The sequence below is a fragment of the Protopterus annectens genome, chromosome 6.part0, assembly GCF_019279795.1.
Source record: "Protopterus annectens isolate FY-2018-M chromosome 6.part0, PAN1.0, whole genome shotgun sequence".
Lineage (NCBI taxonomy): Eukaryota > Metazoa > Chordata > Ceratodontiformes > Protopteridae > Protopterus > Protopterus annectens.
Genome location: NC_056737.1, coordinates 1,984,792,238 through 1,984,819,915, shown reverse-complemented (window position 1 = coordinate 1,984,819,915; position 27,678 = coordinate 1,984,792,238). Strand labels below are relative to the sequence as shown.

The window sequence follows — 27,678 nt, the reverse complement described above, 5'->3', positions numbered from 1 at the left end:
ATTACAGAATGTATTGCTGAAAGTAGGAATTTGTTGAGGAAAATTGGGCTAAATATGAATAACAATATGTGTGAAGGTTTTGTTGAAGTTGTTAAGATAGCTGGGATATATTATTCTAAAGCAGGATTTAAGTTGTTAGGTGTAGGGTTTGGAAGTTGTGACATAAAAAGAAATCAGTCGGGAAGATTAGCTATTAGAAAATGGAAACACAGTGTTGTGTCTTTCGGCTTTTCCCGGTTAGGGGTCGCCACAGTGGAACTCCGGTCCGCTAATGATTGGCAGTTGATTTTTACGTGCTGAGTTGCCAGCCCTAACGCACAACCTTCAACGAAGGTACGCCCATTCATGCATGTCTCCACAGTAGACGCTCTAGCTGAGATTTGAATGGGACAATGTCTTGCTGTGAGGCGACAATGCTACCGCAGCAAAACACAGTGAATATGTGGAAAATGTTTGATGTATCCTATAATAAAAAGATGTATCTTATGCATTCTTATTATATAGGAAAATTGGGTTATTACTGATTCTTTGTCTGAGAAGTATGGAGAAAGAGTTTCTAGAACTGGCTTTTACTTTTGTCTGGTGTTCTAGGCTTAACTTAATTAAATGGTGTATTATATAGTGAGAATAAGGATCCAAAAAACTATCCAACCTCAAATGTGTAACAAACACAAATCCAGATTAAAATATGTCAGTCCAAGGCAATAGAATGAGGCAAACACAGTTTTAATTTAGCACTTTTATCTAAACTATCCAAGACATCTTCAGAATGAAACCTACTGAACACCACATGACATTTAAATAATAAAAAAGTCATATGACAGTTACTGAGAGCATCACATGCTTCCATGCATTTAAAGTAACAGTAAATAAATATGCAAATATTTTAAAACACAGTGGTAAAAAAAGTATTAATCAAAATACATTGTTAAAACAAACATTTTCATTATCATAAAACAGCAGTCCTCATCTTTATTTAACTGCTGTGGAAATTATACCATTTAGACTTGGAAACACTGTTGCACTGAATTTAATTTGTCCTTAAAATTTATGTGCTTCTAAATGATTTTTCCATTCGCCACCCCTTGTGGGCTTTACTACCATTTCAAGGAAAAAAAATTTAAACTGCACAAAATTATAGCAGGTCTAATCTATGTAAACTATTTGTTGTATTGCATGTCTTAATGCTGCACACATACTATCTAATACATTTCCTCGAAGTGCTTTCAGTGTTTCCATGGTAGAATGCACTACAAGATTCACATTTTGCAATATAAACAACATCCAAAGTTCCACAATAAAAATGACCTTCATAATGTACTGTAAAATCAGGTGGCACATGAACTTCATTTCTCTCTAGTATACGTGGGCATTGTGCATAGATTCCATACTTAAATATTCTATTATTTTTTTTTTAACTTTCACTGCCGGGGGGGGGGGGGGGTGAGGGTGATACACTCCTGTAAATTCTTAATATATTTTTTCTTTTTAAAAATGAACTTATTTTTGAGTTCCAATTTTGTTTTGTAAATTAGAGTTCCACCTATTATGGCATACTAATTCTTAGACAATATGCTTATAAATGCTTATAAGGGGGGAAGCCAAGTGGAAGTAAGGTAACACAAAAGTTTCTGAGGAAGTTTTATTTTCCTTAACTTTTGTATTTCTGTCATCTCTTCTGGTTAGAGTATTCACCCCCCCCCCGTAATAATAGGTTTAAATATATCATTTCTCTCATTCAAGTGGATACCCTCATTCTAAAAACATCTTTAAATTCTTAACAACTGCTGGAAACATAGGTTCATAGGTTCATAGGTTCATAGGTTTATACTAGGCTATCTGCCCTAAGGCATTTATAAGCCTAGCCCAAAGTTTTGTGGCTTACGCCACCCCTTATATGAAAAAATACTGTGCCCATTAGTTTGTTGTGCCTCTGTCCAGCAGTGACACAGAGATGATTCCCGGGGTAAACCTACGATCTCCCATCCACAGGTCAAGATTTCTCTTGAACAGAGCCAGCGAGGTGCTCTGCCTCACATGGACCGGGATTTTATTCCACAACATAGGGAGTCTCTGAGTGATAAATCTATCCCTCCAGCACGTCCTATTTATATCCGTGCTAAGGTTTAAGTTGCTTGCTCTAGTGGTTTTGGTGGATTTGGATTTTTTGAGGTGGAGCATGTCCATTAATTCCGGGTTGGACATGGCCTTGTATGTCAGGCACATGTCACCTCTGAGCAGACGGTATGCGACTGAATAGAGCTGGAGTTTCTTCAATCTGGCAGCATATGACAGATTTTGGAGTCCCTTTATTCTTTTGGTGAGGAACTTTTGGGGTCTCTCCAATTGCTGCAGATGTCGGGTGAGATACATCCCAAATGGGGCATTGTACTCGATCATTGGTCTAATAAGTGAAGAGTACAGAGGAACAATGACCTCACTAGATCTGGATGTGAATCCCTTCATGATCAGGTGGGCAATGTAGAAGGTCTTTCTAACCACTTTAGCAATGTGAGTGTCAAAGAAAGGCCACTGTCAACCTGGGTCCCCAGGTCCCTGATAACCTCTTCTGTGCTTAGTGGATTGCCACCTATATGGTAGCTTGGGGTTACCTTGTTTTTCCCGAAGGGTATGACTATACATTTTTTGGCATTTAACTTCAGGCCATGGCTCTGGCACCAGCTATCTGTTTCCATGAGTCCCTTCTGAAGGATATCCATGTCCGATGCACTTTCCACTATGGCACCCAGTTTGCAGTCGTCTGCAAACTTTGTCAGCCAAAGTCCTCCCATGTTGGCCTGTACTTCTGAGAAGTAGATGCCGAACAATAGGGGGCCAAGGACCGAGCCCTGTGGGTCACCACTTGTGACCGGCTTGGAGTCTGACATAGCGCCAGCAACTCTAACCCTGTGGGTTCTGTCCTTAAGCCAGTTTGCAACCCATCTTGTGACATATGGGTTTACATTTAAGCTGGTAAGTTTTTCTACAATACCCGAGTGGGGTATTGTGTCGAAAGCCTTTGCAAGGTCAAGGTAGGCTGTATGGACTGCCTTTCCCTCATCAATGGCCTTGGTGACTGTTTCGAAGAAGTCGACCAAGTTCAAAAGGCATGATCTGCCCTTGACGAAGCCAAGCTGGGTCGGATCCAATGTCTGCAAGTCCCCTATATCTTTGTTTATGAGCTCCATTATGATCCTCTCCATAGCTTTGCAGACTAGACTTGCTAAGCTTATGGGGCAGTAATTACCAGGGTCCGTAGAGGCACCGCCTTTGTGGAGTGGGACCACAGTTGCCGTACGCCACTCCTTGGGCACGTATCCTGTGGTAAGGCTGAGATTAAACAGCTGCCTTATGTGCGGGTTTAATTCCTCATTTAGCTCGTGTAGCACACAGCCGGGGACACCATCTGGTCCCATTGATGCTGTGTTTTTAGCTTTAGAGAGAGCAGCTTTCACCTGCACATTTGAGATGTCTGGGAGGTTACACTCCGCTGGGATAGTTATCTCTCCTTTAGGGGGGGGAGGGGGGTGAAGTTTGCACTGAACCTGTCTGCCAGTATGTTGGCAATGTCTGTGGGTTCAGTGATTTTTGTATCATTTTGGACTAATTCTGAGCATATCTGGGAGTTTCCACCCAGGTTCCTAACATAGCTGAAAAAGGCCTTATGATTGTCCTTTGAATCCATGGCAATTTTTCTCTCAAAATTGGCCTTAGTTGATTTTATGAGTGCTCGTATTTTTTTACCAATAATGATCAGGGGTGACTTCCCTTTTATGGGTTTTGTTCTATCATGTAATAGCTTTCTCCTCTTATTGTAAAGTTTGTTAATGGCTGGGGTCCACCAGACTGGACGTTTTCCCTTTGTGGAAAGAGTCTTGGTTTTATTTGGGATTGCCTGATCCATGCAGTCCTGGAGGTGTTCATAGAAGCATTTGTAAGGGCTTCCACAGCTTGGGTTGTGGTTTCCACTGGCTCACGGGCCTTGAAGGATACCACACCAGTCTTGAGTAGTGTGAAGTTTGCTTTAGAGAAGTTCTTCACTGTGGTCTTTTTTGTTTGGGGTGGGCGGATGTGGATTTCCAGTGAGATTAGTTTATGATCAGATCTCACCAATGAGGGATATACTTCCGGTGTGGAGCATTTTGTCCCCATGTTTGTGATAATGAGATCTAGTATATTTTCTCCTCTTGTGGGAACAGTGACTAGCTGTTCCATGGCATTTGAATTTATGAACTCCAGGAACCATTGGGCTAGAAAGTTAGGGCTTGAGTAATGTTCCCAGTCTATATTCGGGTAGTTGAAGTCACCCAATATGATGGTGTTTGGAGAAACATTTATACCCTCCAGTGTCTTCAGGAAGGCTGTGTGGGGTTCCTGAGTTTGAGAGGGTGGCCTGTAGCATGCTACAATTTGTAGAGCAGTTTTGCCTATGGTTAGTTGCACCTGGATGGTTTCCGAAGCTTCATGCGTTGCCACCAACCTGGAGGTGTGGGTATCCTTTATGAATATGGATACACCCCCTCCTTTTGTGGTGTGGTCCGGGTTTTGGGGCCGGAACACATGATATGAGGTAAAACCTAATAGTGCCGGGGTGCTCTCAGGAGCCTTGAACCAGGTTTCAGTTACAGCACAGATATCGATGTTCTCCATACTGAGAAGGGCCTCGAGTGCGTGCATTTTGAGATTTAGACTTTTGGCATTGAGCAGCATTACCCTCAGTTTCTTCCCATTTTTGTTTTCTAGGGTGGTAGGTTTAGAATTTGAGCCTTGCCTAAAAAAGGCACTATGGGGGTGGCAAGAGCCTTAGCCAATATCCGGAATCCCAGGGGTGACAGGTGCAAGCCGTCCCTTGCGAAGCAGCGTGGCCTGTCAAGCATGTCATCCCAGGCAGACAGACACTGGATCCCCTTAGAATGACACCAGACATTAAGCCAATTGTTAAAGCTGATCATCTTGTCTCTATATTGTGGCATCATTCTTGGTGAAGGAAGGATACTGCTGAGGGTCAGGGTCATATCTGCCTGGGCTACATAATCAGAGAGCTCCTCTATGTCTCTTTTCATGTAGTCCAGGGAGGTACGTCTCAGGTCGTTCACACCAGCATGGACAATGACTGTGTCATATTTGTACTTGCTGTGGAGTGACCCGAGTGCTTGTGTTATGTGGCGGATTCTAGCGCCCGATAGGCAGCTTACTGTGACCCTCTCCTTGTTCAGCCTGGTGAGTGGGACGTCAGTGTGTCTGACTATGGAGTCACCTATGACAAGTATGTTTGGTGTTGTATTTGGCCTTAAGGGCTGTGACTGCTTTGCACACTGATTTTGTGGTTTATGTGTTGCTTGTGGGGTGTCTTGAGGTAGCAGTTTTTGGGTGTCTGCTTTGGAGGCCTCTGCTGTTTAGGTAAATTTTTACTCAGAGCCTCCGAGTATGTCTTTGTGTGTTTATATGTTTGATTCAGTGGTGTGGTAGCATTATGTGAGGCTGGTTTTGTGGTGTGTGTAGTTGCCTTCTCCTCCTGTCTGGTCTTGCCAGTCCTGAGTTGAGAGAGCTCAGCCTCCAGTTTGGCTAAATAGCTGCATCTCTCGCAAGTATTTGTGTTATGTGGAAGGAGGAGAGGGTTGTCTGTGTACATGAGGCAGTTATAACATTGCCTCAAGATTCCCAGATTCACCAGCTGTGAATTCACCACCATAATTCACTGGAGGTCATTTATGACACTCTCATCATTTGGCTCTTTGCTTTTATTGCAAAATGTGATTCTTGCACTGTATTCTACATAGGAAAGATGGAATGCACTTTGAGGAAATGCATTTACCAGCATGTGTACAGTATCATGTGATATTCTCATTAACTGTCATGTGACTTTTCTAGTATTTAAATATGTGGTGTTTAGTATGTTTCATTCTGAATAACTCTAGGATTGTTTAGATGAAAGTTATTCTACTGGCTGGGATTGATATGTTGTTATCTGGATTTGCGGGTATAAGCATGGTGGATTGTTCTAGCTTCACTGCACATACATTGACTGTTTAATAAAACATATGGTGAAGGAAAAGACTGTATTTAAGGTAAAGCAACTCAAAGTTTAACCTCATCTGCTTAAACATTTTAAACAAGGGAACAAAGTCATGTTGTCTAGCCATTTTTATAAGCGAGTAGTTGTTAGAATAACACTTCTTGCCTTCATATACAGCTTCTTGGGAATCAGTTGTTTCTGAAAAATGAGTAGTGAACCTTATTAACAGAGTATTTAGCCTCCAGTTAGATGAATGAGCACTTCTAGGGGATTTTGCAATTCCTGTCTGTCTAGATAGATGAAGCCTTTATAGAAGTGATCAAAGTGTTCAAAAGCACAGACAAAAGCCCTTCCAGTCAATGTTTCCCATGCCGTTAGTAGGTGCTGAGTATTTGGATTTTCCTTTGATGTCCATGATTTTTAGAGTCTTCTAGTTTGTCTTCCATGTCAGGAAGCTGCAAGTTGATACTGATTATGTAACAGAAGCTAATTACCATTTTAAAACATGAAGGACGATTAGTCATTCAGCTGTGCATGGTTACTGTAAACTGAGTATTATTCTTGGGAAAATCCTGGCCAAAAAACAATATAAATCGATCTGACTTGACTACAGATGTTTGTCCATTCACCTGCTTATTCTACTAGATAACTCTGGATAGTAAAATATCCGAATATCACCAAATCAACAAGTACTTAAAATTTCACAGCATTCATCCTGGTAGGCTACTTACACAGGCTCATTTTTTCACATGGACAGTATTTGATATACTACACCCAAGACTTAACCATGAAACTCTCTTTAAAAAAAATAAATCCTTAAAAAAAGATTGATTTAACTTTATGCATTATGCAAGCATTAGTGCACACATGACAGGATCAGATACATGCATAGTACATCAGTCAGACATCCACCAGATGACATAAAAAGAGTTGGAACAGTAAAGTCTGCAATACAATATCATTACTTTAAAAAGGTAAGACATTTCATTCCTGAATAATTTCATTTTATAACAGCAGTAGCTCACATTTGGGTGTGGGTAATGCAGGATTTACCTCAGTTTGCTTTGTTCGATCATTTGGGCTTCACCCCATGATCAAACCATTTCAACTATGTGTAAAACCTGCATTGTCTGCAACTGAATGTGAGTTATTCCTAATTAGAAAATGGGTGGCTCACATAGACAATACCCGATTGGAGGACAGAATTTTTATAACAGGGTATTAATGCATGAGGAGAGCACTGTATCACGTCCACAGCTTCACAGCAGTTTATTAAGCCAACATGTAGCATGGACTGAGATGGAAAAAATGAAACAGCTACCATCTTGTTCATTCTCACTAAATGTGGCAGTTTAGTGAGAATAAAAAAATAAATAAAATTAAAAAAAAGTAAATTACATGACTAACAAAACTAACTGCAGTGCAGTTACAGGTATCGGTTAGCTGCAGCTTAAAAAGTTGTGTTTAGCAAGTGTGTGGGGGGGGGAAGTGATACAGTGTGTGTGTGTGTGTGTGTGTGTGTGTGTGTGTGTGTGTGTGTGTGTGTGTGTGTGTGTGTGTGTGTGTGCACACGTGTATGCACATTAAATACATTTACTTACTTACATAATGTGTATGTATATGTTTTGGATGTAAAAAATGTCAGCAAAAACAAAACATTAGTCAAAGGAACTATTTTACAACTAAAATATAAAAAGAAGGCATATACTAATAAAAAAACAAATGCAAACCACTTTAGAAGATTTTCTAAATGAAATAATGCCCTCAAGGCTGGGCATTATAGAAGATATAATGGACCTTCCAGGGGTGAAAAGACCTTCAGCCTACGGCATCAGGCCTCACAATACCCCACTGGGTAGACCATTATTTCTCAAATGACACCCACCCTGGTGGATATCATTGCATGTATAATAATACACTCTAGCCAATTTATCCTTTGCTGTTCAGATGATGCATGCATCATAAGATTACAAAGTTTCCTGTCCCAAAGCTTACAGCTATAAGCTAACAATAATAGCTGTTTCAGTGGCATTAGCTCATTTAGCATTTCTTCCAGCTCTTGATCATGTTTTTGGATGTTTGACGTATACTTGACTGGTTGTGGAGTTGCTGCCATAATAGATTCAACAACAGCACTGACTTGAAGAGGAAATAAAAAGATAAACAGCCGCCAGGTTTATTATTCAGCCCCATATGCTGTTGAAAATGACTGCATACAAGTCTGCAATTCTTGGTAATATATTAGTTTGCTGTCTTTCATTACTCTGAGAGGCAACTATTTAATGATCCATACCCTCAAGTAAATACGAGTGACTTTTCCTTGGCATTTTTCAGCATATTTTTCATGGTAATCTTCACAAACTGAAAATATATTACATGCTGACCCCAAGCTGACTTCAAGATACCAATTACATTGTGCTTTATACCTGTTATCCGTCAAACATACAAGCACAGACGTTCTTTGGGAACCATCTATGCACTGGAACAGTGTTAATTGTATTTTTGTACATGCTTCCATTTTCTCCTACCAGTTACACCATATCCTAGCAGGCCTCTTTATATGACTTCTCTTAAAACGAACAGTAATTATAAGAGTATAATAGAAAGAGACAATGAAAACATGGTGGTGTTTGTTTGTGCTTGTTAATAGTGTGTGGAATCAGTTCTTGTAATTCCATGGTATCTTTTGCTGTGGTTTCTTTGGGAAATGTTAATTTGTTGATGGTTTATCTAGCTTGATTTTGACAATAATCCTTTATGCATCCTCTGAGTATACCAGTTACTATCCTCTTAGTGCCCCAGCAAGCCTTTGTGCTTTGCCAACCCATACAGTTCTGCTAAATATTCAGAAAAAGGTTTCATGTTTTTATTTCATTTATAAAATCTAATGCAGTCAAATAAATATCTTTGAATTAAAGTGACCTTGTAAAATCTTTAAATTGACATGACAGGAATTTGATTTATGTTTTTCTGTCACCGAAAAATCTATATAACAACCTATATATTTAACAAGAAAGTCTGGAATATAGTAAATAAAGAACTGGCTGAAACAATCAAACATCTCACTGTGCAGTGAAATCATTCCTACCACCTCAAGACCTATCTCTCAGCATAAGACTTTCAAAATAAATTCTCAGATATCCCCAAAACTCCATCATTACTCCAAACTCCGTCAACTTCCCCCATAGCACTGACCCTTACATCCCTTTTCTACTTCAAGATGATTAATCTCAAAGAGATTACAGCCCTCCTCTAGCAAATCCCTTAAATGCTCCCACAGGTATAGATGACCTCAATCCTTGGTTAGTCATAGAGTGCAGTGACTTTATCTTGCACACAATATCACATCTTCAAAATCTGCCTGAACAACTCTTTTATATTGATGTAGTAAGTGAGAAATTGCCATTGTGAAACCAATTTTTAAAACACCAAACCATTGTGAAACCCATTCCTAAAACACCCAAACCATCAAGTGCCAAACATTTCCATCTTATCTCCATCCTGTCCACCTTAGGTAAAATACTTGAAACACTCATCTATTACCAATTCATCCCATTAGGGCAGTAAAGAAGTACTATGATTGTACTCTATACTTTCACTGAATACATTCTCATTAATATGGACAAAGGCCTAACAACAGCTGTGCTATTCATTAACCTCTCAAACCCTTTTGATATTGCCATTAACAATCTCCTTTTAAGCTCCCTGCTTACCAAGGGAATAAGCATTACAGCTGCACAATTGTTTAACTCTTCCCTTACTAATAGTTTAAATTAAAGTTAAGCTAGATCATACATACTCTGTTTCTGTCATTTTGCCATGTGGGTACAACAATGATCCATCCTTTCTCCTATTCCATTCTTTTCTTCTCTTTATTAATAAGTTAATTGCTGAATTTCCACATATCCCTATCATCCAATAATTTAATGCTATGATGATTTATAGATCCAGACACTCTCAATCAACCAGTAAAACTCTGCTACAAACTGACTTGAAAAACCTCTCAGATTGCATTTTTACCCACAAACTTATCTTCAACAACAAGAAAACCAAGGCTATGCCATTCAGCACACCTAAAAGACTTGTCAATACCACTGCTAACTGGGAAGTCTCAAAAACATCACAAGATCATACCGAAACTGTTAATCTATACATGCTTCTGGAGATATGGCTGGGCCATAGCTTTGGACTCCAAAAACATGCCCAGCACATGAAGGACAAAGTCAGCAGTCTTCTGCTCTGGTCTAAGAAAATGTCCTATTTCCTCCCTTATGAAGGTACAGCTGTCAGAGAGAAAGGTGTCCTGCTCCTCCAAATGTGAATATGGACTCCCCCAGTTGGTAATGCTTCATATAAGAGCCTCACATCTCTCTAGACCTCTTGTAATAATATCTATTACTTTATATAACATACCAAAAAAAGATGTCATGGCTGTCTTGCTCTACAGAGAACCAAAGGTCTTCATCTACACCTCAGCACCACCCTTTTAGTATCTAGCCTTGTTCACAAAAGCACCTTCCTGCACTCTTTTCCTTTCTTTTCCCAAAGACTGCATGAGAAATATGTACCCTATAATCTAAGATCCCTCCTATTACAAACTGCCAGCTTGCAACAACCACCATCAAAACTGCTCTCCACTGAATATGCTTATTCTGTTTTCTGCCCAGTGTATCTCACCTTCCCACTTTTTCACTCAGAAATGAAATACTTTCTTTACAAACAAGCTACATGCATATGTTTCCAGTGTAATGCAATCCCCTAATCCATTGCCTTCACTTCCCGGCGTTAACCATCAAACTCTCTTCTCTTGCTATTTTCATATGATGTCTCAATCACTGTCTCCTCCCACCCACTCTCTTCTCTACCATCTACCCTGTCTTTTTCTCCTCCTCCTCCCTTACTCCCTCACCCGCATCTTCCATTTCATTGGCATTAAATACATCAGTTCAAATGGATCTGCTATACCTGGCTGTTTTTTACTAAATTCTATTTTTATATGTTTAGTACACTATCTCTTTGGTTACAGAAAAGTAAATCAAAAAGAAAGGTCCAGGTTATTTACATGTAAATATCTCATAATATAGATCATTTTGCATAGCAGTCTCTTTTATTGTAGGACCTGGTTCTTTATTTCCATTGAAGTGCACTAACACCTTACATAATATGACCCCAATGCACCACTCAGCTAGAGCTTATCCCCTTACCAAGCACTTACTTAGTCCCAGAATTCATTTATTCAAAAAAGATTGCAAACATAATTTGTTTCCCCTAGCAGAATTATTAAATTCTTTGTTGTATAAAAATCGTAACTTTACTGATTCTCCATTGTCTTGCTTATATACTCACACCATCAATTTCCAAAATCTGATAACATAAGGTTACTCTATCTTAACGTGAGCTATTATGCCTTTTTCTTCTTGTTTTCCAATATTTTGAGAGGAAATGACAAAGTTCACCTACTTTTTGTAGTTTTCACTTGTCACCAGTAAGGTATGTCAAATATTAGCTGTATCTGAATAACATATACTGAATAAAGATATGCCAGACCAAAGGATGTGTGAACTGAGGAAGGTTGTGAAGAACTTTGTAGGTAAGTGACTACATAATGAAATGTAAATGAGAAATCACAATCAAATGATACACCTGTACTGTGATAATTTACTCCTAGTTTCCTAGTGAAATGTCAGCAATCGACAGACTGAAAAAAAAAGACTGAAAATCCAGGAGACCAGCAAATTTGGAACATTGCTCTTCTTCTTTAAACGTCTTCTTTGCAGGGGGCAAACTCACACACATACACACACACACACACACACAGATATATATATATATATATATATATATATATATATATATATATATATATATATATATATATATATATACCAACTCTGAGTTTAACATACCAAGGGAATATTTTACGAAATGGCTATCTCAGACTTGGTACATGTAAGTCCATTGTTTTAACCATTCAGTCTCCATGTCTCAGGACTCACTCTAGCAGGTCCTGAGATTTCAAATGGTTACAATCAATCCTGCCTTTTAGATTCATAGTCACATTTTGTCTTATAGAAAAGTGAATCTGTGCCTTTTCCAGCCACTTTGCAATTAGTGAAGATACTCAGTTTTGCTGCTAGCATTGCTGTATTGCACTATGAGCTGCTTGCTTCCTTTGTACTGCAGTGTCATTGTAGAGCGGTGGTCTGTGGCCTCAGAGGAGGAGATATAGGCACTGGGTTACCCATTACAACTTTGAGCTTTTGTCTGGACACAAAGATTATAAGGGATGTAGTAATCCTGTATGGCTCACAAGCTGAAAGTGGGAGAATGCATGCCCTTCCTTTTCCTATGTATACCAAAGTATGTATAGCCTTCACTGTGCTTGCCACAGGGACCATTCAGAGTCAGACTGTGAACACGTTGGGAATCTCAGAGACTTTTACCACAAGGATATTCCAATACTTCCTCAATATACTCTTGGAACTACAGCAGTAGTTCTTTGATATACTCTTGGCCTATGTTGATGACCATATCTATTTCCCAGTTTCATCACAGGACTGAGCCAGTATCATGTGTGTTTCTATGGAATGACACATTTTTTGGAGGTGTGTAGTGCGATAGATTGCACCCACACACCTATTAGGGCCCACCTGGATTGGGCAGGGGAGAAGTACTCTAATAGTAGGGGTTACCATTCCATCAGCTGTCACGTAGAGTGTGATACACTTGACTATATCACCAACTTATCAGGCAAACATCCTGGCAGTACCCATGACTCCCAGATATGGCACAGAAGTTCACTGCACCTACACTTTCTGCATAGTAGGATAACCCATGGACACCTAGGAGGTATGTGTACCCTAAATAACTGTGTTCTTCATAGTTATTCCTCTAAACATCAATACACTTTTTTTTGAGTAATCATGCCATCTTCATGTATTCCCTCCCTATTATGTTTTACAGCTGATGCAGGTTACCCATGTGAACCTTGGTAACTGACACCTGCAGTGAGCGGGAGAGGAGCACTTTCCACCTTGTCCCAGATGTAGATCATCACTGAACAAGTATTTGGCCTGCTGAAAGCTCATTTCTACTGCCTGTAAAAGTCTGGGGGTTCAGTAAAATCCTCTTACTGCATGCAGAATGTTCTCGGCCTATTGCTTTCTACATATCATTAAGTGTCAATCTAGTGCACAACTGTTACAAGTAGTAACCAATGGTTATAGTGCAGCTCCCTCTCTCGTTTGTTCAATGAGTGATGTTGGCAATGGTAACAAGCCAAAGACAGCAGTACAGCACCCCTTCTGGAGGGGTCATGCTGAGTAAACATCACCACAGGTGAAGTTGTGGCATCTAGTCTACAACAATTGACCATGACATTCACTACAGGACAGTGTAAAGTCACAAAGGTAATACATGCAGTAGAAAATTTAAGTGAAGCTGTTTTGTTGCTTGGCATACTTTCTTCTACCACATCATGGCATTGTTGCTGGTTAAGGTATGCTATAACAATCTGTAAAGCACTGATTGGGTGCCACATATGAAATGTATGCACAAAAACATCCCTAATAATACTGTTTGAGATGGTCCCATAGATCTGGAGCAAGTGCTTCCACGTGAGCTTCTTATTGAGTTGCTATGATGATGAGATCTAGCAGGTGCAGGGATGCTCTTGACACTGGCTGGACAGTGCTGTGTGACCTAGACCTTAGCTCAGAAGTCCTGCCAAATGATTTGGAAGTCTGACAATGCTTAACTGACTTTTTTTAGATTAATCTGTAACCATTCCTGCAGTACATCCTAAGGACATGTAGTATCTGGCCTAGCCATCTAACATGCAAGCAGACTAGTCCTCAGCTCTGTCAGCAATATGTGCTTGGTATGTCATCACCAGTGTGTAGATAGAATCTGGCATGGATGCTATGTCAGCAGTCATGTTCAACATGAAGATCCTCATTCCCATATGCCATATTTCCCACATATTGGTGAATTCACTTATATCCAGTAGAAGTCTAAGCATCTCTACCTGGCCCATTTTAGCAGATACCTGTGCCTGGACTGTTTCATGACACTTTTGTGGTTGTGAGATAGTGTTTCAGTATCTCTCAAGTCAGCTGTGATGGACTGATGTATTTTACTGGCACCCCTGTCTGCAGGCCTTATGACTGGCATTGCAACCTAATAGGTTGCTATGTCTTTCTCCAAAAGCTCACTCTGTTCACATGAAAGTGGTGATTTCCTCTCTTTTGATAATGGTACTTCCTCACAGAAGTGTAGTTGGTTCAGTAAGCACGCTGGGATGGTAAAAATGCCCCATCCCCTCAGCACTTGAAGTGAAAAGCAAAAAAAAAAGCACTTCACTGTAATACTGTAATAATTAAGATTTATGCACCCCTCCCCATCATAAACAAAAAAGGACATTCCTTCTACTGGCATGCCTTCTCCCCTCCTTGCCCTGCCATCCAGGTGCCATTTCTGTGCCCTGCACCAAACCTCCTTTAACATTTTACTAAAAAAATGTTTATACCTGCCTGTACAGTGTGATTTAGCATTCATGTTTTAGTTTAAAAAAGAAAAAAAAACATTTATTTTTAAACTGTAGGAAACTACATGATACAAATGTAGCAAACAGTTGCTATAGTTTATATCCTGCCTGCACACAGTGCTACAGTGCTCAGGTTTTAGTTAAAAAAAGATTTTGTTTTTATTTTTAAACTTTAGAAAACTGCTTGCTACAATGTAGCAAGCAGTTGCTAAAGTTTAGACCACAGAAGGAGCATTACAGCACTCAGGTTTAACTCAAAATGCAATACCACTTTTTAAAAGCTGGTATTACAGCTTGGGTTTAGTGCTTCTGTTTTCTCCTGGTGAGAGAAGGAGTACAGTAACATTATTTCCTGGAGACTGCTGATCACCAGAAAGCTTAATAACTGCTTTATAGGTGACAGCTTGGAATCTGTGCTTATATTCTGATCCTGGTGAGAGTAGGAGCAGAGTGCATTGATTCCTGACTCTTTCTGGTTGGAGAGTGAGTGTCTGTGCTTAACATACCTAATTGGTCTGGTTGGTATTCGAGGCATCTACCAGAAAAAGGCTACAAGCCTAGAGACCCTTGCATCATCTGGGACAAGACTGTGCATCAGCAAATAGGCTGTGGCCTGCTTTTCTTCTTACAATTGGTGCTAACATTTGCTTCTGGTAAGGGAAGAAGCAAAGGAGTATTGTATCCCAACAGAGTAAAGCTGTGGTGAGATCAGCATTATTAGTAGCCATTCATTTGACTCCCCTCTTTTCATCATTATTGATAAGCTAATTCTTTGTTTTCAGTAAATACTGCTTGATTACTTTCTAACTTCAGAATATCTGTCTAAATGCTTCATCCTTAAATTTTCAGGGTCTACGTATTAGGTTCCCCTCAATTGTTTGGCAGTGCTCTGTACAGACTCAGACACCTTGAGTGACATTTTTCCTGTAAAAGCGCAATTGAAATTTCACAAATATCTAGTTGCACACAGGACATCTAGTTTGTAGTTACAAGCACTGTCCACATAGTTGCAAACTGGATACTTCTGACAGTGATTGATATTCTCACTCCAACAGTCTAATCAATAAAAAGGGTGTGTTGCCATGGATATGAACTTTCTACTGTCTCCATTACTGGCTTGGTGGATATGGGCATCCTTAGGCAATGTAGAAATTGCCTCATGTTTACTAACAACCAGTTAATTCTCAAACAAACTGATACGGTATGTAAGAGATGTATTTACACAACGTTACTGGAGGCAAAGCTCTCACATAAAAGTACTCCTAATGTTAATAAAGTTGTCAGTAGTACACATGCTGCACCCATCATGTACAATTCAAAGCAGACATATAGACCCACATATACTGAGGCACTTACATGTAACCTTCCTAAACCATAAAGACCTCCTAGTCAAAGTACACATAAGAAATACCCTCAGCAGCCTCAAACATAGTCTTTCCAAACAACACCCACATCAATACATGAAGCCTCTACCTCTAAGCCCCATAAGGCAAGTCACCACACAATCCAACATTATAGTCATTGGAGACTCCATTGTGAGACACACTGATGTTCCTCTCACCAGGCTGAATAAGGAGAAAATTATGGTCAGTTGCTTATCAGGGGCTAGGATCCGCCACATTACGCATGCAATCAGGTCACTGGATCACAATTACCAGTATGACTCAGTCATAGTCCACGTGGGAGTAAATAACCTAAGACATACCTCCCTAGACTATATGAAGAGAGACATCATTTCAGAATGTGTCTCAGGCTGGTATGAGCCTAGAATTGAGCAGCATTTTACCTTCTCCAAGGATGATGCCACAAAACGAACAAAAGATAATTGACTTTAATAATTGGCTTAGTTTCTGATGTCATTCTAAGGGGGTGCAATATTTGTCAGCATGGAAGGAGATGGTCAACAGACCACACTGCTTTGAAAGGGAAGGCCTGTACCTCTCCCCTATAGACTTTCGAATATTAACTAAAACATTGCCTTCCCCCATAGTGCCTTTTTTAGGCAATGCCAAACTGAAAGTACTTCCGTCACAGCAAATCAAAACCAAGAAAATCTAAAGGTATTACTGCTCAATGCTAGGAGCCTAAACAAACAACTCCACTCCTTGGAAGCTCTCTTTACCCTAGAGAATGCTGGTGTCTGTGCGGTCTCTGAGACATGGTTTAAAACCATGGACAGCACACCAACAGTGCAGGGTTATAATGCCTTCCACACATTTAGACCAGCTACTTCACAGGCAGGGACTAAAAGTGGAGGTGTTTCTGTTTACATCAAAAATAAATATGCTTCTAGGCTAGTCAAACAGGACAATGCATTTGAGCTGCTCCATGTTCAAATCACCATAGGTTAAAATCCAACACCACTTACTTGGAAGCTATAGGTCTCCCCTCTATGACCCAGGAAATCCATACCATGTATTTAAACTTATTAGAAACACTAACCATCCAACCCAATACCATATTCATGGGTGACTTTAATTATCCCACTATTAATTGGGAATCCTATACAACATCAAATGTACACGCAAAGAGATTCCTGGATTTTGCAAACACAAACTCTCTGGACCAGATAGTCAATACACCAACCAGAGGTGCAACCATACTGGATCTGGTCCTCACTAAAGGGAGAGTGTTGCACACCCCCCTATTGTAATGCTATCCCTGGTAAGGTCAGACCACAAAATGGGCTCCTTTAAAGTAAAAATAAAACCTGGACCCCCAGCTAAACTGGGAATATTCAGAAACTATTCTAAGGCTAACCTCCTGCTATTAAATGAGAACCTGGCAAAATTTCAAGCCCCTATAAACCCTGAATACACATCTGCCTATGCAGAACTGTTCACAGAAGCCCTGTACAAGCATGTTAATAGCTGCATAGCGGCAGCTGTACCCACCAGGAAGAAGTACAGAACTAACTAAAAAAAAAAGCTACCCTGGTGGAATTACAAAATCAATCGGATGTATAACAGCAGGAAGAAAATCATGGCAAAAATTAGGAGGTGCAGAACCCAGAAGGATAAAAGCATTCATGCTAAACTAAACAAACAACTTGGAGGACAAATAAGGTCTACCAAAGCCAAATTTGAGGTAAGTTTGGCATCTTAAGCCAAAGACAACCACAAAGCAGTCTTTAGCTATGTCCACAACCTCAAAGGCAATACACAATTGTGTGCAGAGTTCATTATAAATAGAGCTACCTATACTGATCCAGAAGATATAGCAAACCTCCTGGCTGATAAATTCAGCTCCAGATTTACTCCTCTCTGCCCTCAACATTCCCTCAGGAAGTATCATCAAATATAACTCCCCCTACTATTTAACCTTCCTAAACCACAAAGACCTCCTAGTCAAAGTACACATAAGAAATACCCTTAGCAGTCTCAAACGTAGTCTTTCCAAACAACACCCACATCAACACACAGAGCTACATCTCATGGAGCCTCTACCTCTAAGCCCCATAAGGCAAGTCACCACACAATCCAACATTCTAGTCACTGGAGACTCCATTGTGAGACACACTGATGTCCCTCTCACCAGGCTGAGTAAGGAGAAAATTACGGTCAGTTGCTTATCAGGGGCTAGGATCTGCCACATTACTCATGCTCTCAGGTCACTGGATCACAATTACTAATATGACTCAGTCATAGTCTACGTGGGAGTAAATTACCTGAGACATACCTCCCTAGACTATATGAAGAGAGACATCATAGAGCTCTCAGAATACGTGTCTCAGGCTGGTATGAGCCTAGCATTGAGCAGCATTTTACCTTCTCCAAGGATGATGCCGCAAAACGAACAAAATATGATTGACTTTAATAATTGGCTTAGTTTCTGGTGTCATTCTAAGGGGGTGCAATATTTGTCAGCATGGAAGGAAATGGCCAACAGGCCACACTGCTTTGCCAGGGATGGTCTGCACCTCTCCCCCTTAGGCTTTCGAATATTAGTTAAAACATTGTCGTCCCCCATAGTGCTTTTTTTAGGTAATGCCAGACTGAAAGTACTTCCGTCACAGCAAATCAAAACCAAAAAAATCTAAAGGTATTACTTCTCAGTGCTAGGTGCCTAAACAAAAAACTCTACTACCTGGAAGCTCTCTTTACCCTAGAGAAGCTGGTGCCTGTATGGTCTCGGAGACATGGTTTAAAGCCGTGGACAGCACACCAACAGTGCAGGGTTATAATGCCTTCCACACATTTAGACCAGCTACTTCACATGCAGAGACTAAAGGTAGAGGTGTCTCTATTTACATCAAAAATAAATATACTTCAAGGCTGGTCAAACAGGACAATGCACTTGAGCTGTTGCATGTTCAAATCACCATAGGTAAAATCCAATGCCACTTACTTGGAAGCTATAGGTCCCCCCTCTATGACCCAGGAAATCCATACCATGTATTTAAACTTATTAGAAACACTAACCATCCAACCCAATACCATATTCATGGGTGACTTTAATTATCCCACTATTAACTGGGAATCTTATACAACATCAAATGTACATGCAGAGAGATTCCTGGATTTTGTAAACACAAACTCCCTGGACCAGATAGTCAATACACCAATCAGGGGTGCAACCATACTGGATCTGGTCCTCACTAATATGGAAGAGTACTGCATACTCCCTACTGTGATGCCATCACTGGTAAGGTCAGACCACAAAATGGTCTCCTTTGAAGTAAAATTAAAACCTGGATCCCCAGCTAAACCGGAAATCTTCATGAACTATTCTAAGGCTAACCTCCTGCTATTAAGTGAGAACCTGGCAAACTTTCAAGCCCCTATAAACCCTGAGAACACTTTTGCCTATGCAGAACTGTTTACAGAAACTCTGTACAAGTATGTTAATAGCTGCATAGAGGCAGCTTTAACAGGAGGAAGAAAATCAGGGTAAAAATTAGGAGGTGCAGCACCCAGCAATATAAAAGCACTCACAGTAAACTAAACAAACAACTCAGAGGACAAATAAAGTCTACCAAAGCCAAATTTGAGGTAACTTTGGCTTCCCTGGCCAAAGACAATCACAAAACAGTCTTTAGCTATGTTCACAACCTCAAAGGCAATACACAATTGTGTGCAGAGCTCATTGTAAATGGAGCTACCTATACTGATCCTGAAGATATAGCAAACCTCCTGGCTGATAAATTCATCTACATCTTTACTCCTCTCTCCCCCTCAACCTTCCTCAGGAAGTATCATCAAATATAACTCCCCCTACTATCACTAGGGAGCAGGTCCTTAATGCTCACTCTAAGGCCAAGAACGCTGCATCAGTGGGCCCAGACAATATCTCAGAATGCCTTCTAAATAGCATGAAACATGACCTATCAGGGCCTCTGGAATTACTATTTAACTGTAGCCTCCAAACAGGCTTCGTGCCTCAAGAATGGAGAAAGAAAACAGTCATCCCTCTGCACAAGGGTAGGCCATCTACAGACCCTGGAAACTACAGACCCATAAGTCTCACTAGTCTTATATGTAAAGCCATGGAAAGAATTATCATGGAGATGATCAACAAAGATATAGTAAACCTCCAGACACTGGACCCAACCCAGTTTGGTTTTGTCAAGGGCAGATCATGTCTATTCAGCCTGGTGAAGTTCTTTGAGAAGGTCACCAAAGCAATGGATGAGGGCAAAATCATTCACACTGCCTACCTTGACCCGGCCAAGACATTTGACACAATACCCCACGCAGGCATTGTTGACAAACTCAAGACGTTAGGTACAAACCCATATGTCACCTGATGGATAACCAACTGGCTCATAGACAGGACCCAGGAAGTTAGAATTGGGGAGTCCACCACTACAAAGAGGCCAGTCATAAGTGGAGTCCCTCAGGGATCAGTCCTTAGACCGCTTCTTTTTCGCATTTACTTCTCAGAAGTCAAGGCCAATGTCAGTGGTCTTTGGTTGACTAAATTTGTAGATGATTGCAAATTAGGAGCTGTCACTGAATCTCATGCTGACACAGACAAGCAACTGGTGTCAGAGCCAAGGACTAAAACTAAATCCCAAGAAATTCATAATACTATCCTTTGGAAAGTCATCCATCCCTGGTAACTATCATATTGACAACACACCCTTTAGCGTTGGCCCAGTAGTCAGGGACTTAGGGACACACATAGATAGTAATCTAGCCTTTGATAATCATGTGTCTAAAGTGGTGAGGAAATCATTCTATGTTGCGCAACTTATACACAAGAGTATGGCATCTAAGTCCAAGGAAGTCATTGTTCCACTGTATTTGGCATTCATCAGACCTATCATTGAGTACAATGCCCCTTTTGGTATGTACCTAACCAGGCATATCCAACAACTGGAACATCCACAGAGGTTTCTCACTAAACGAATACAGGGAGTAAGTAATATGTCCTATGCAGACCCCTCAAGGCCCTATCCCCGTATTCTGTCTCCTACAGGCTTTTGAGGGGAAATCTATGTCTGGTATATAGGGCATTGTCAGACCCCACTCTGATGGACCTCCTGCATATCTATAAAACAAACAGTACCAGAATTATCCATTCTAAAGACTTAAACATTGCCTGTGATATAAATAGGACCTGCTGGAAAGATAGGTATGTAACCCAGAGACTATCCCACCTATGGAACAGGCTCCCCATCCATGTGAAGCAGAGTTCCTCCCTAATCCAATTCAAGTGCAACTTGGACAATTGGATGGGAAACTGGAAATTCATCCCTAGTTTGGCACCTATGTCTCTGATGCAAACAGGTAACCTGTAAAAGGTTCATCTCCCAAGCACTTGCTTACACTTATCAAGGGTATCAGAACTTGTCAGAGATTTTGAATGCATGGCTAGGTTTAAAATGGCCCTTGTGGATGTTAGCTTAGTAAACACCTATGAACCTATGAATTAAAGAGCAATTGGGATGGGTTGATCGCATCCCCCAACACTTTACACCTAGGGAGGTTGCCCCTCTCACCCCACCTTACCTATGCTACTGCTTCTTCATAATGGACTACATGTGAGTCTTGCATCAGTTATATTTTTCATTTTTAAACATGTTATTTCCCCTTTTCCTCTGTGTGTTGGTGTGTGTGTGTGTGTGTGTGTGTGTGTGTGTGTGTGTGTGTGTGTGTGTGTGTGTGTGTGTGTGTGTGTGTGTGTGTGTATAGGATCATAGGAAGATACTAGACTATTGGCCCTGTGGCCCCTACAAGCCTAGCCAAGAATTTAGCCCATGTTCTGTGTTTGTGTGTGTATATGTGTCTTCATGAGACTTTATGTAAAAAGTTTTTGTACTTAGGAATACTGGCATGTGGAGTACCACTTTTAACAGACTTCAGCAAGTGTGTGGTTGCAGTGCAGGTCTGCCAAGGTGTGTGGGAGGATGGAGGGGAGTATCTGTCCTACTTGACTGATATTTCACTTCATGAAATCAAGAAATGTCTATGTATCTTGGTCCTGCACATTGCTGTTGCCAGGTATCTCAGAAGCTGTGACAAATGAGTCGATTAACTAATAAGTGCATACAGGAAACAGAAATATTTAGCCAGTAATATCTTAGTATTTCATAACTAAATGATTTTGCTAACAGACTTATGACTTACTAGTACTTTAAAAGCAATTTCTGGATGTTTTGCAGTAAGCAGCAATAATAGGAAACTCTTCTTTCTTTTCTGCTATTCACTTTACATATTTTAAACTATTAGCTTTGACTCTGGCTTTCTGGATATCTTTGCAAAGCCTTAGTAACCAGCAGTACACAAAACTGTGACACTCTGCAAGTTTTATTCAGTTTACAAAATTCTTTTGTAAGTGAGGCTTGTAGATGCTGAATCACATTACTGCATACATGTGGAAGTGTAACAATCATCATAGGTAAGTTTGTACTGTCATAAATGAGTGACTACAAGCTCATGCACATGCAGTCTCACTATGTATGTACAAGCTTTGAAGCAGTAAGCATGTAACACAACAGCCTGTCCGCTGCCTGAGCTACTTGCAGTCATGGGGTGTGGCTCACGCCCTAGGAATCTTATTCTCTTACCACATGCACCATTCTGCATTGGTCTCTGGCAAGTACAAGATGTGCATTTCTGTTAAAGCTTAGGGATGGAGCCTCAAGCTGGTGAGTAAAGGAAGCCAAGGTGTTCCTTTCACTGTTCTGCTGCACCTATAGAAGTAGACTTGGAAGTTTTAGTCGACATCCATCTCACAAAACAGATAAGTGGACAGATCCGGTGGGTGAGCTGACAGACCTAACTTGAATGCCAAGGATGGGTAAACAGTGTTGCCATAGGTTTGACAACCCACAGCACAGGCAGCCGCATTAACTCACACAGTAGGTGGCAGAAGTAGGAGGCAGCCAGCCTGAATTCTTCAATAAGTATAATAACTTCCTTATTAATTCAATATTAAAACATGAAAGAATGCCTTAGGTAAAGATGGACACCGTGGAGGATATGACAAACTTGTACTTTGTCCAGATTTATAGGTTCATAGGTTCATACAAGGTTACTAGTCTAATGGCCCTAGAGCCCTTACAAGCCTAGCCATATTTATTCCGAGTTGCCCCAATTGTTGGTGGTTAGGTGACTGAAGTTTGCAGAGGTAAGGGTCTATGGCAGTTAATAATGACTTTCTCTGTCCAGAAAGGACATGGGTGCCACCTCAGGAATGAATTTGTTGTCCCCCATCTATTGATCTAGGTTGTATTTGAAGAGGGTCAGGGAGGGGCTCTGTTTCATGCGACTTGGGATCTTGTTCCAGAGAAGTGGCAGTTTGTGGAAGATATATCATTCTTTCCAGCATGTGACTGTTCATGTCACAGCCTAGGTTAAGATCCCTGGAGCAACTGACCCTCATACAGTTTGATTTATGAATGTGTAACATTTCTATCAGGTAAGGCAGGCACAGGAAACCTCTTAGCAACCTGTAGGAAACAGAATTTAGTGACAGGGCTTTCAGTCTTTCTGCGTAAGATTTCTTTTGTGTAACCTGCAATTTCCAATTGTTGCAGGTGTCTGGTGAGGTACATGCAAAAGGGAGCATTGTACTCAATTACTGGTCTGACGAGGGCTGAGTATAATGGAATTATAATATCCTTAGATCTAAATCTGATGACTTTACTTATAAGATGTAAGAATTTCCTTACTACTGTGGATACATGGTGGTCAAAGTTCAGATTGCTATCACCCTGAATATCGAGATCACGTACCACTTGGTCTGCACTTAGGGGGAGTGCTGTCTATAATGTAATTAGCAGGGATGTCAGCTTTCCCAAAGGGAATAATAATGCATTGTTTGCATTTAGCTTTAATCTGTGGTTTTGGAACCAATAATTTGTCTGCATTAACCCTGCCTGCAGTATAGTAACATCATTGGGGACTCAGTGATTGCTCCCAATATGCAATCATCAATGAACTTTGTCAGCCACAGGCAATACAAGTTTGCCCGGACTTCAGAGAAATACAGTTCAAACAGTAAGGGGCTCAGCACAGAACCCTGTGGTATGTCACTGGTGACTGGTCTTTTGCTAGAGGTTTTGTCGCACACTTTTCAAGTATGTATCCTATCAGTAAGCCAGGTGGCTACCCATCTGGTAATGTAGGGGTTAATTCCTAACTGGGAGAGCTTCTCTATAATACCTGAGTGGGGGGTTGTGTCAAATACCTTGGCTAGGTCAGTATAGGCAGTATGCACTGTCTTTCCCTTGTCCAAGGCCTTGGTGACTTTCTCAAATAAGTCAACAATGTTTAACAGGCATGTTACTCATTTAGTAGTTATTCTAAAATAGTGTTTTGTGAAGTATAAAATATTTATAGTTCAGGACTGTTACCACAATAGAAACTTTGTATTTGTCCAGTTCATTAAAGAAACAGTGATCTTGGTATAACGCAACATAAATTTTGTGTACAGAATTAGCAGTCAGCGCTCAAAAACTCAACATACATACACCTACAGGCTATCTTGATGTTTTATTTTATTTTATTTTATGTATGGCTGTATTTATTTATTATATGTTCACTGGGTAGGTGGATTGGTCAACTGACCCTTTTCAGCCATGACCTGGGTACATAAGCAGCATTAAAGAGTGAAAAACATAACATTTCAGTAAATAACATAGAATTTCACATGCCAAAACTGACAGCATTGTTTTGAGAGCTAAACATAAACTATTTCTTTGAGAAGATAACCATACTAGAAGAGTATAACATCATTCTCTGAAGAAGACAGGATGATATTATGCAGGATATGTACAAGTAATTATAGAACACTCAATCACAAAGACAGCAAATAGAAAAATAAATCGATCAAGTAGGTAACACAGCATTTCGAGAGAAGGGAAACAAAATTAGTGAGCAAAAACAGTTTTAAGAGCTAACTGTACAATAATACTACAAGATGAACATACTAGGCTATTAGAGACTATAGAATAAAGACTCATTACTATTAAAAAATGAGCATGCTGACTGGACAGGCCAAACAGCATGCTTATTTTAAATCAAACATATAGCACCTTAAAAATGTCTGCTGCTGAAGTACCATTGCGAGGCCAGACTTTCTGTTGGCATATGCTGGATAACAGTGCTGTAAATCTCTTTTTACCAAGGAGAAATCAAAATATAAGAAAAATCAGGCATGTTCTGCAAAACTAAAGAAACAGAAACATGCCTGATTTTTCCATGCACTTTTGTGCTGTCCCTAGTAAAACCTCTAATTTTGCTTCTCCTGTACTGCACTGATGCAAACGCATGTGAAGTACATGAGCACACAGAAGACAACACGGAAGAAGAATGAACTCCACTTACATAAATACATTTCTTTCTTACATAGTGTTGTATAATAGCAATACTCCATGACTCTGTGTGGATGTATCAGGATTTACCCACAGTTGCCCTCGTGCTCATGATCAAACCACACCAACCATGTGTAAATCCTGATATGCTTACGCATACTAGTCGATTATTGCTGAAATAATGATTTTTGGCTGTTCTTCATTTTTATTATTGTAATTATTCTTTGCAAGTGTGAAGAGTTGTTAACGTACTGAAAGTTCCCAAACACTTCACAGCTTTGTCGATATATTATCCACAGCATTATGTCATTCAGGGAGATAGGTAAAAGGAACCATTGAAGTATGTAAGGCTGCCTTAATGTTCTGCATGAGCTGTTTGCTGTAAGGCATATTACAGAGGCATGCTAATTGAAAACCCCATGTAAAACATTTTCTTTGGTGGAGGAGAAGGCATTCACACAATACATTTACTGCACTCGGTGGTACATTTTTAGTTTTTGTAATGTATGGACATAATGTATGCATAGACGAGTCATGAAATGTTGGGGAGGGGGAAGCACTGAAATACACAAGCACACCTTAATGTAATTCATGTATGTTTTGCAGTAAGGCACATTAAAGAGGAGTGCTAACTAAGTAACCCATGCAAGACGTATTCTTTGTTGAGCAGGAGGGAAGAAAACTTTCAGTAGTGTACGGGGGAAAATGTATGACTACAGACATCAGACAATGTAAGGTGGATGGGGGTCCACAACTTCACAAGACATGCAATTGTTACTGCACTCATCAGAGTACCTGCAGTTACAGGAACAATGCCATCATGAACTCATACATTAAAATTCATATATGATGCAGGTGACCTTGAAGACATATTCTGTAAATAACAATGCAAGGATTTTCAATAATTACATGTTCTCTTTTTTGCTGCACAGGATGAGATCATACTCAACCACCACTGCTTCTTTCATAGGAGGATGATACTGGTTTTCTGACCCAGTAAGCAATGCTCGAATCCAACAAATAAATTACTATCAATTAGTAATAAAAGATAATCATTTACTGAATTACAGTTTTTATTATGCACAGTTTATTACACATTACTATTTCACTAAGTAGGGCATTACAGTATTTACAATATGTATTTCATGCACTGCCATAATTCAAGACAGTTTATTGACTGTACCTAGATTACCATATTATCTGAATTGCTATATTGGACCTTAATTCAGTCTCATGGCATTATTCAGAATAGTAATGATATAATTTAGCACTGTAACATAAAAACTATTTCCTTCTACTACTCAATGGTTGTTTTTTTCTCCTATTTTTTTATTTCCATCTACAGATCCAATAGAGCCTGGGAAACCTCCTGTGTAGTCATCTTCAGTGATGGAGAGATCAACACCCCCCTGCTCGTTATGGGCCTGCTTTACAAGGTAAGAGTGGTGGCTGTTCCAGTGTAGGAAGACTGTGGTGGAGAATTCTGAAAAGCCAACACCTTGAACCAGATCCAGTAGACAGGGCTATAAAGAGGTGGTGGGATCCATATGAAAGCCTCCATTGGTGAGAGTAAGGCTCGCTAACCCAGTCGACTTTGCCCACAGAGCCACATCAAGGCCTCAACTCCCACAATATTAGTGAGTGCCCACACAAGCCCCTCTGGGTAGGATTGTATTTGAGGGTTTCTAGGCTTGGGTGAGAGGTCTATGATCCCCATCATCTGTGCACCCACCATTTTGTATCAAACCCACCTTTTATGCCTTTCCACAACTCCTCTCCATGACCCTTTCTCCAGCCCTTGTTTGTCTATTTTCCCTTCCATTTTTAAAACAAACCTGTATGATTAACCACACCTCTCTGGCTTGTCTGTGTTTATATGTTTTATGTCAATATCCTTATATGTTCCCTAACCCTTATTTCTTCCCTTACTACCCCTTTCACCTTCCCTTATTGCCTTTATAAATATTTCAGAAAAAAGAATTTATCCTCAACCAAAAAAATATCCGTCCTGTCTCATCTGTTCCAGTACCACCCTGTTATGTTATCTTACTACATTTCTTACTGTCTACTCTCTCCCCCATTTGCCACTTTCTTTTCCCTTTACATACTTATAAAAGCCATGAACTGGTGTCCGCAAAAAGCCACTTGCAGAGCATGGCTTCCGATAAAGTCGCTTTAAGCTTCTAGCCAGCAGTGCTGAGCCTGAGGATGCACAAACTCTCACCCTGAAGTCTTGCAATAATAATAGCTCAGAGTGGTGCTTGCTGTTGAGCTATGAAAATGCAAGAAGCTACTCAAGGACATATGAACATAGTCAGCAGTACACATATGTGCAAAAGATGCAAAGAAAGTTGC

General features: G+C 40.2%; 1 protein-coding gene and 1 long non-coding RNA gene across 2 annotated transcripts in view; one reads left to right on the top strand and one right to left on the bottom strand.

Annotated features, from left to right (window-relative positions):
* Nucleotides 1-27,678, bottom strand: part of PJVK (pejvakin) — a 332,562-nt gene that overhangs the window by 115,542 nt on the left and 189,342 nt on the right. The gene's annotated exons all lie outside the window — the stretch shown is intronic.
* LOC122805016 overlaps nt 1-27,678 on the top strand; it is a 269,410-nt gene that overhangs the window by 56,121 nt on the left and 185,611 nt on the right. The window contains exon 2 of the long non-coding RNA XR_006365262.1: nt 26,669-26,759. This is a non-coding gene — a long non-coding RNA (uncharacterized LOC122805016). The remainder of the gene's footprint in view (nt 1-26,668; nt 26,760-27,678) is intronic.